The sequence below is a fragment of the Vipera berus genome (assembly GCF_964194415.1).
Source record: "Vipera berus genome assembly, chromosome: Z".
NCBI lineage: Eukaryota > Metazoa > Chordata > Lepidosauria > Squamata > Viperidae > Vipera > Vipera berus.
In genome coordinates, this window is record NC_138205.1 from 58,685,793 (window position 1) to 58,695,584 (window position 9,792).

A 9,792-nucleotide genomic window follows, 5' to 3' on the forward strand; every position below is an offset into this window, starting at 1 on the left:
CCCTCTGGTACTTTGGTGAATAACATGCTTATAGATGTTTGCAGATCTGATTTTTTTAAAATCCCATTTATATCCCGCCCTTCTCCGAAGACTCAGGGCAGCTTACAATCTAAAGCACAAATCAATGTGCTTAGCAATAGCCTTCATTCTATGTATATACCTGCTTATTAGGGCTTTCCCCCCCCCAGCGGCATTATTACAAAGTCAGCTTATTGCCCCCAACAATCTGGGTCCTCATTTTACCTACCTCAGAAGGATGGAAGGCTGAATCAACCTTGAGCCTGGTGGGACCCGAACCTGCACTAATTGCAGGCAGCTGGTGTTACTTAAGGAGGCATTAGCCCACTGCTCCAGGTATTGATGTTAAACTGATTGGTCTGTAGTTCCCTGGGTCCATTTTTCTCTCCTTTTTTAAAGACGGGAACCACAATATCTATTGGGAGGCAAAGAAAATTCTACACAGATGTATTTGAAATGAAAAAGAAAAGAAGAATTATACCAGCTTCTCACTAAGAGTGGCAGATTGTTACAATGTAACAGAAAAAGGCAAAACTACTTGACTCCTATTTTAACTCAAAAGTTACATGTTCTGAACTGAAATATGGGAACAATAGAAACAGGGAATACCTCTTTATTTAGAATAAGTTTAAATCTTGGGAGGCAGATAGATTACATTTTCAGATACAGAATAATATTACTGATGATCTATCCCAGGGATGTCAAACTGCCAGCCCACGGGCCAAATGTGTCACACCAAAACCGCACCCACGCCATTGCCAGCAATGGGAAAAAAGTCATGATACATCATGACACATCACAGGATGTCACGAGTTTGACACCTATGATCTAGCCAAACATATTTCAGAAAGTAGCAAATGTTTGGTAGAAGAGACAGGTTCTATTTAAAAAGTGCTGTTAGTATTACAGATATCTGTGAAAATTCCAGGACAATGCATAAAATGTTTTTTTATTGTTTCCTTTCATAGAGAGGATATTATTCCTTCCTACCCATGAAGCCAATGGATACTGACCAAAATATAGAAATAATATTACATTTTTATCTTATACTATTCTAAAGTAGTATTTTACTTTGTCTATCTCTACACATGTCATGAGATGTAAGTAAGCTTGAATATGCTGTTTATCTGACCAAAATGTTATGCTGCATCTCCTTTTTTGTAGTTTTAGAATTTGTTAGCAATAGGATAAGTATGGGTTGATGTAAGTGTTTTAAATATTTTAGTTATTTAGAAATTTTAGTACATGAATGGAGAAGGAATAAACAATTTTATAATAGCTGAAGTTCAGAAAATCACAGAGAACACATAAAGCAATTGATGTGAATAAGATCAATAGATGAGATACAACTAGAACCACTATGTACCGGCAAAGGACTTCTCAGAAAAAGAGAAAAAGAGTAAAGAATTGACAAACTTCTCATAACAAAAAGGCAACAAAGTCAAGATGATTGTTATAAAGTACCAACAAGGAATAATAACATCCAAAACAATAAAGATGTTATGCAGAAGCTACTAAATCAAATATCAGGTTCCTGGATGCATGCTAACAAACTATTAGTGAACAAGATCACAATCAGAAAACAGGAATTTTGACTAACTAGACATTGAAAGTCATATACCAGAAAAATATACCCATAACGTTGGCCCCCATGAATCAAACAGGTAATTCACAAGAACTTTCTTATTTTATCCTTTAATGGAACAGAAAACTTTTCACCTCCATTAAGAATGGGTGGTAGTAGCAAAGAAAATGTTTACTAAATCCGCCACTTTTATTGGCACCTGACTGGGAAAAGATAGGCATGCCAGAAGTTATAAAAGATTAAAGTTAAAAATATGCACTTAGATGTTATATTAGTTATCATATTTTATTTACTGAATCTAACTTAGCCAAAGTAAGAATATCTATAAAAGCACAATAAACTATAATGGAGGTTAGCATATTACTGAGAAATACACCTATATGCACACAAATTGACTGTTTGGGATGTTTTTTGCAGATTAAAATGTTCTGGGTTTATAGTTCCTATTCATCATTCTCATGGATGATTTATGAACCTTTCTTCTCTTTAAGTCTTTAAGTTAAGGAAGCCATTTAGCTCTTCATGTTGACAAAAGTAATTAAAAGAATAATCAACTTCAGCCAAACACACACATACATACACCAACCAAAAAGAAAGTCTCTCTCACAATGACTCTTATATACTTTCCTGGCAGGGATTTTTTTTGTTAATCTAATACCTGTTAATCTTCTATCTAATTAGGGTTATGATCCACCAGAGGCTGTTTTAGACTTAATTTGTCCAGGTTGTATTTTATGGTTCAGTAGTCAGCCAATCAGCCAGTCAGCCATTGTATTTCTTATGTGATTGTAGCTTAGATTGTTCAGGCATTACTGGCACATCAGAGCCCTTAGAGAGAACATGCCACTACAATTTGTGAGTCAACCTTTTTTGCTCTGCCTCAGCCTTGTCATGTGTGTGCCTGTCAGGATTCATATCCATCTTCATTACTCCAGAGGCAAAAAGTCATATTTTGTTTCTATTCACTTGTCTGATTCCTTACAGATCATATTCCTATCTACAGAAACATAAGCAAATGCTATCTTCTGAGATTTTAAGGTGAAAACATAAAATGCTGGCCTTGTCCAATTTACATTAATGAAACTTTTGTTGTTTGTCTTAACATTGGAGATTTTATTGATTAAAATTTGTGAATCAACCAAAATAAAGGGAATAAAGATAAAGCAGAATGATTATGGGCTAAGGGCATTTGTGGATGACTTGGTTGTTACACTACCTCAACCAATTCAATCGGTTATAGACTTGATGGAAATTATAACTCAATATGGGAAAGTTTCTGGTTTTAAGGTAAATAATAATAAGACCAAAATATTATCTAAAAATATGACCATGAATGAAAAGGAAATGTTAGTAAAATTGACAGGTTATGAAATAGTGAAAAGGGTTAAATATTTGGGAGTATATATTACAGCTTCTAATGCGAAAATATATAAGAGTAATTATGAGATGTTATGGTTAAAAGTACAAAAGGATTTAAATAATTGGAAAAAATTACAATTATCTTTGCTGGGGAAAATTGCAGCTGTTAAAATGAATGTTTTACCAAAGTTTCTCTTTTTGTTTCAAATGATACCTAATTTGAAAAAAGATGCTAATTTGGATGAATGGCAGAAGGGTATTAATAAATTTATCTGGGCGGGAAAAAAACCAAGAATTAAGATTTTACAAGACGCACGGGAAAGAGGAGGGCTTAAGGTACCTAATTTGAAACTATACTATGATGCAGTGGTTTTAACACTGGTCAGTGATTGGCTTAATTTAACAAATAAAAGAATACTTTATCTTGAGGGATGGGACTTACTATATGGGTGGCATGCATATTTAATATATAACAAAAAAATTGACAAGGCATTTAAATCTCATATTTTAAGAAGTGCTTTATTGCGTGTCTGGAAAAAGTATTATTATAAGTTGAATTATAAAATACCAATTTGGGGGATTCCTGGACACACGATAGAGGGTGGATCTATGGGTGTGAATTTGGATACGATTTCCTAGAAGGAATTACTTAGATTGGTAGGGAATGTTTGGCAATTAAGGTCGTTAGCTGAGTTAAAACAAGAGAATATTGTACAGTCTTGGTTCCAGTATACTCAATTGCAAGTTAGGTGTAAGTTGGATCAGAAGGTTGGTATTACATTAATGGATGAAAATTTGGTAAAACAGATTAAAGATCAAAATTGAGTGCATATAAAGAGAATTTATAATGCTTAAATAGAATTGGATTCGGAAATGGAATTAGTTAAAGACTGCATGGTAAAGTGGGCTCAAAATATTCAAGAACCGATCCCATTGGATATATGGGAGGTAATTTGGGTTAGAAATGTAAAATTTACTCAGGCCCAAAATTTAAGAGAAAATTTTTATAAAATGTTTTATAGATGGCATCTGGATCCTAAAAAGTTGTCTTGTATGTATCCTAATTTACAGCCCAAATGTTGGAGATGTAGTAGTTTGGATGCTACTTATTTTCATATTTGGTGGACTTGTAGAAATATAAAAGCTTTTTGGATTAAAATTTGGTGGAACATTCAAAAGATTTTCAAGAGAAAATCACAACTATTTTTATTGGGTGTTATCACAGATTGTGATACTAAAGAAATTAATTTGATGTTGAATTTGATAACAGCTGCAAGGTTATTGGTAGGGCAATATTGGAAGAAGGATTGTTTGCCTACTATTGAGGAATGGACGCTTAAAGTGTCAAATTTAGCAGAAATGGCTAAGATTTCTGCTTATTTGAAGGATCATTCAAAAGAAAGATACATTTCGGTCTGGAGAAGATGGATAGATTATATTCAGAATAAATATGGGACTAAAAAGTTCCATTTAGCTTATGAGTAAATTTTAGATTGTTATAGTTTATTATAGTGGAAACTTCTTTTTTTTATTATTAGCTTTAATTATATGGTATTATTATTATTTTTAGTATTAGTATTGTGTAATAACTTGGATACTTTTATCTTACTTGTATTTATGATATAGGGAAGTTAAAGCACATTATGAACTTGGTTATCTATATAGTTGGTTAATGTTAGTTAGATTATGATTATTATATTTGTAACCCTGTACTCAGCTCTGGGAAGTGGGGGAGGGGGAGGGGGGTTTAAGGGTGGGTTGGGGAGGGGATAATATTGTAATCTTTATAAAACTTTTCAATAAAAAAAAGATCTGCCCCCAACTTATTATTCTTTTGGAAGAGTCTAAAAACCTGGCTCTGCCAGTTGGGGAGTTTAACACCGAAGTTGACTGTTAGATTGACAGCAGACTCTACTTTCTTCATCACTGTCTACTTGCGATTCATCCTTTCTTTTTGTATTTATCATATTAATCTATTTTTTGTGTTTTCTTTTTCTTTAGGCACATTGTTTGTAGTAAGTCTATTCAATCTTCTTGCAGCAGCTAACCAGGTGGTCCACTGTTTCTTCAGCTTTTTTTAATAGGCAGCACTGGATATCTTTTCTATTTTGTTGTCTTCCCAATTCTTGCTTTGTATACATTTGTTCTTAAAGCTTGGTCTTATGTAGCCAGAATTAGCCCCTCTGCCTCTTTCTTCAAGTTTTCTACTGTTAGCCATTATCATTTCTATTATTATCTGCTTTCCCTGCTATTTCTTTAATATACTTTATTATATATTATATTATAAGAAATATACTATTTCTTTAATATGACTCAGCCTTCCATCCTTCTGAGATAGGTAAAATGAGGACCCAGATTGTTGGGGGCAATAAGCTGACTTTGTAATAATGCTGCTGGGGGGGGGGGGCGAAAGCCCTAATAAGCAGGCATATACATAGAATGAAGGCTATTGCTAAGCACATTGGTTTGTGCTTAAATTGTAAGCCGCCCTGAGTCTTCGGAGAAGGGCGGGATATAAATGGGATTAAAATAAAAAATAAAAATACCGGCCATGTAATTATTTATCTTCCCATGCCTCCTTTCTGTTCTTCATTTGGTCCTTCTTGTAAGCCACTTTGTTTTCTCCAGTACTCAGTAGGCATTCCTGGTATACCTTGACACAATGGAAGAAATGGTTGCTGGTCAATGGTGATAGAATAGGAGAGATTAATATCAAGAAAGGAATTTTCCTGGGAAACTCACTATCATCACACCTGTCAGGCTATTCCATCTCCTTTACATGGACAATGGGAAACTGTATTGAAAAACACCATCTGAAATAGATTTGCTATTGAGCTTTATCCATATATATAGCCAAGATATTGCAATGGAGTTTGGATTGGACAAATGTGCCGTGCTTACCATCAAATGGGGAAAAATAGTGAAAACTGAAGGAATCAATATACCCTGTGAAAATAACATCAAGAGTCTGGATAAAGATGATCATTACAAATATCTGGGCATCCTTGAAGCTGATATCATCAAGCCTGACACACTCTACTTACCAAGGAAAATGAGTTGGGGTGGAATGTTGCAACTACATCAGATGGTTAAAGAATAAAAAAGGGCATTGGAAGAAAATCTGAAGGACAGTGAAGAAGATACACTGATATTGAGAAGACTTACTGAGTAATGGAGAGACCAAAATGGCCTACAAGAAGGACCAAATGAAGAACGGAAAAAAGCCATGGGCAGATAAAGAATTACATGCTCAGTACTATCATGTCATGTGATCTTGATTCAATTCCTCTGTTGATGTAGCCTACAATTGCATTGGGTTTTTTGGCAGCTGCAGCACAGTGCTGGCTCATATTTAAATGATTGTCCATTAGGACTCCAAGATCTCTCTCACAGTTACTGCTACTGAGCCACATTTCACCTAATCTGTACCTGTACATTTGTTTTTTCTTGCCTAAATTAAAATCTTGCTTCTCTCTCCATTGAATTTTATTTTGTTAGTTAGGCTAGGGCACAGTGTTCAAGTTGGGATCCATCTGCATCTTAAGCCTATCTTCTGGAGTGTTGGCTATTCACCATGACAATTTCACCATCAGTCAATTGTAAAAGGCAGCATTGATTAGAACAGTTTACATCCTGCAACAATATCTGCAACATCAAACATCCTCATCTACCTAGCTGGGTCCTTGGAAAGGACTGATAGGTAGAGAAAAATGCCAAATCCAGTCTAAACACTAGGCTGACTGTGCAGTGAACCATAATACCCCAATATAGAATAGATAAAAGTATTTTAACTCAGGGAGAATTCAAGGATATTTGCAACAATGTACTCCAAATTTTCTCTTAAGATTGTTTACTACTGTAAAAATGGGTTTAAAAGAGGAGAGATAAAATCAAGAATTAGGATATTTTGGATATAAGTTTAAAAATTACAGACTATAAGAGTTATATGGACAAAGATGTTTCATGCTACTTATACATGAAACCAGCTGATATTTTAATAACTTAAATTATGCACAAATAATAAATCAAAATCAAAACCAATCAACAGATCAATTTCAACTCAAAAGTAACTTGGACAACTTTTTTATCTTGGTTTGACAAAATAAAAGTATTATATTTATGAAGGAGTTATGAAAAAAACATAAAGAGAAAATTAAAATAAATCAGCTTTAGGGCACTACTTAAAAGGAATAAATATCAAGAACTTTAAAAGAAAAAAGGAATAGAAAATTAGCTTATTCGGTTAAAGTTAAAATATATTTGATTTTTCTAGTGGCTTTTAATGGGTTTTTCTTGATCAGGATTGAATGATGAAGTTTTCAAAATTTGTTTATAAAGAACATTATGAAAAGAAGGGGTGCACATTGAAACCACAGAAGCTACTTCAAAAACAAAAGCAAGCATTCCCTAAGTGGTTAAGTATTCAGTCTGTTGACAACCAGAATCTAGAATAAAAAGGTTGCTCATAGTTTGGCAGTACTTTCCTCCTTTTCTTTGGCTCTATCTGGTGATCCTGCCAAATAGCTTACAAGGATCAGATTTTATTAAAATGGAAATGCTCTCTGCTACTTGAATGTAATTAGAACCATTCATTACAGAATTAGCTGACAGTTTAACAATCTGTAAAATTTTCTGAATATGGAAAGAATTCCATGGAAACAGGTCAAAGAATGAAAATGGAAGAGGGAAGTCCTTCTTGAATTGCATTGAATACATTTCTAATTAATGCCGAGAACTCATTTATTACACATTGTTAGAACAACTACATGCCCTGCTCAACAAGCGGCATGAAGAGTTGCTTGGGACAACAAAATTCAAGACAATTCAGACTAATGGGAAAATCTATCTGAGAGAACACAATTCCATAACTATTACCTCAGGATATAGAACAACATATGAAATTAGAGAAAGTGGCAGTACTCTCTTTAACAAATAAAATAATTTCTCTTCTGCCTCTGTGTAATTTACTTATTTATGTATCATATTTGCCTATCTGCTTTATACAGTGATTAAATGTATTAAAAAGAAGACTTCAAATAAAAAATGGGTGTTCTTATTGTACAAAATTCATGATTTTATGCAATGATTCCTATAGAATATATTCCTATAGCATATATTCCTATAGAATATATTGCAAGTGGAACAGTGGGGAATTTTGATTAGGGAAAAATGTACAGATGAGGATTTATTTATCATGGTTATTGAATGGTCTTAGTCTTAACTGTGGATCTCTGGAAGTGTATTTAGTTTTTTATATTTTTTGTAATTTATTTTATTGATTTTTTAAAAAAAACATAAATCACTTGATTGGTGAACAGTGTGTTGTCTGGGTTACATTTGTAAAACAATCATTAACAATTAATCTCTATAATTCAAATTCTACATAATAATTTTAATTGATTTCCTCTTTCCCCAAAATATCCTCTTTTGCAAACATTGAGTTAATACAATTCTTATTGCTTTGATAAATAACAATTGAATATATTTTTTTCCAATATTCCTAAAAATAATAATCATATCAGTATAATATTTCTTTTCTATTTAATCATTCTGGTTGCCTTATCATAGATCCTGTTACAATCCTTATTTTAGTTTATTTCTCCCACCAAATTATAGATATTCTTACTGGTGAAGATTTTCTCAAAAATTAGTTATTTTCCTTTTACAAATTTAACTCTATTTTTCCATATAAGCCATCTCACACTTTTACATTTCTTAAGAAATAGATAAAATGATGAAAAAAGAAAAGAAAGGAGAGCAAGAGTAAGGAAACATAAGAAATAACATACTACTTAAAATATATATCCCTCCTAGGCTAATATATATTTATTTCCTCAATTTCTTATTCTTTTTAACCCTAATTAAGAATATCTTTAATCTTTAATCTTTAAACATTCTATTCAATACATCTAGTCAACTAGTCCTTTAATTCTTATTCAAAACATTTTTAATCCATTATAATTTTCTTAAATTCAGTCACATTTAAGTATCTAAAACATTTCCCTTATTTAAGTCATTTCAACTTTTTTATACTACTCATATCAAGAAAAAGAACACAAAAGAGGAAAAAAGCATACTATATTATTTAGAGAATTCATCCCTCTTAGAATGGCATATATATTCCAATTTTTTTTTATTTCTTTAACCTTATTCAAACAATTGTTTCCTTTTTAAGAATTCTCTCTGATAAGTCCCATCATCTATTTTCTTGGTTTCCACCTTAGTCTTTTTTCTTTGCCCAGTATCTTTCTTAATCGATGTATTTTGCTGAATCAAAAGGTTTTTCCGTATGTTCGTAAATGTTGGTGTAGATATAAAAAGTAAATCAGTATCTTTGTTAGGGGCATTTGCCTACTCATTTTTATTGGGAATCTTTTCCCTTCTTTTTCTCTCTGCTTCTCTTGTCACTTTTTGTCTCTCCAGTTCCAGTGTTTCCCCTGGTACCTCTGTAGTACGTTTTATCCAGTCTTTTTTCTTGTCCTCAAGTTTGTTTTGTAGTGTTGAAATATAAGTTGTCTTTTCCAAACCTAGTATTTTTTCCCACTTGGATTAAATCATATTCCATTTTTTTTTAATTGAAAAGTTTTACAATACATTTTTTAAAAAGATAAACTCCCTCCCTCTCCCTCCCCTCCCCCTTACCCTCCCTTACCCTCCACTCCCCCCCTGACTTCCCAAAGCTGAATACAGGGTATAAACTAAAACTTAAGCTAAAATATGCTAACTAGCTAAAAAAAACTTTAAATTCTATCGCACTTTAACTCCCCTTAAACATAACTAAAATACTAACAAATAAAAAATAACTAATAATACATCATATAAAACTAATA